Raw genomic sequence first — 844 nt, forward strand, 5'->3', positions numbered from 1 at the left:
TCTCCTTCACTGAATGTCATTATGGTGAACAGCTTTAATAGGTATGATACTAACTGGAAATGAAATTTAAAATACACTTTATAATCTATATTTCTAAAAGTTTTTAAGACCTAAATGATATCCTTTTCTTCTAATCTAAGAACTCCAAGACCATCTAGTGAAAATATTGTCCATAAACTACCAGGGCATCAGTCAGCCTAGGAGCCACTGCCCAAGGTTATTCAATGTCTTCAGGCCTCACTGGGTGGGGTAAAGGGATGATGGATTTCCTCCCTGTGTCCCTAGAAAGCACTTTCCTCACATCATAAGCATCCTCATCTGGCTCCCCGTTGCTGGCCAAGTAGTACTCTATGACCGTCCGGTATACGCTGTAGCCCAGCTTCTTATATACATGTTGACTGCAACCTGGTTAAACACTCTGATGAAGAGATCCAGAAAAAAAGCCACACTTTCTCTCCCAGATCTCTTCCAGTAATTCCATGAGTTTAGCAGCCAAACCAAGGTGCTGAAATTCAGGAGCGATAGACAGAGCTGTGACAGGGCCATGGCACTCCTCCCTCGTGACAGAGCCTTCTGCTTTGCCTGTGATGTAGCCCATCAACACTCCCCCAGAGCCTCCGCCATGATGAGATACTCTGGCCAGTGGGCGAAGTGCTGCAAGTAAAAGGGAAGCCCATGAGTTTCTGTAAGTGGATCCAGGTTAGCGTTGTTGAAATGAAGCATATCATTACAGGCGAAGGCCCCCAGTGTGGTCATCATGCTGTGCCCACCACAACCGGTACTCCATGACCCTTCAAGAACCTCATTTTAAATTATGAAGGAGGCCGGGGATGTAACTCAGTGG

General features: G+C 45.7%; 1 pseudogene; it reads right to left on the reverse strand.

Moving 5' to 3' along the window:
- Positions 1-217: 217 nt before the first annotated feature.
- Positions 218-756, reverse strand: LOC101571628 (annotated as a pseudogene).
- Positions 757-844: the final 88 nt, after the last annotated feature.

Source organism: Octodon degus, unplaced genomic scaffold, assembly GCF_000260255.1.
Source record: "Octodon degus isolate 3935 unplaced genomic scaffold, OctDeg1.0 scaffold00066, whole genome shotgun sequence".
Taxonomy (NCBI): Eukaryota; Metazoa; Chordata; class Mammalia; order Rodentia; family Octodontidae; genus Octodon; species Octodon degus.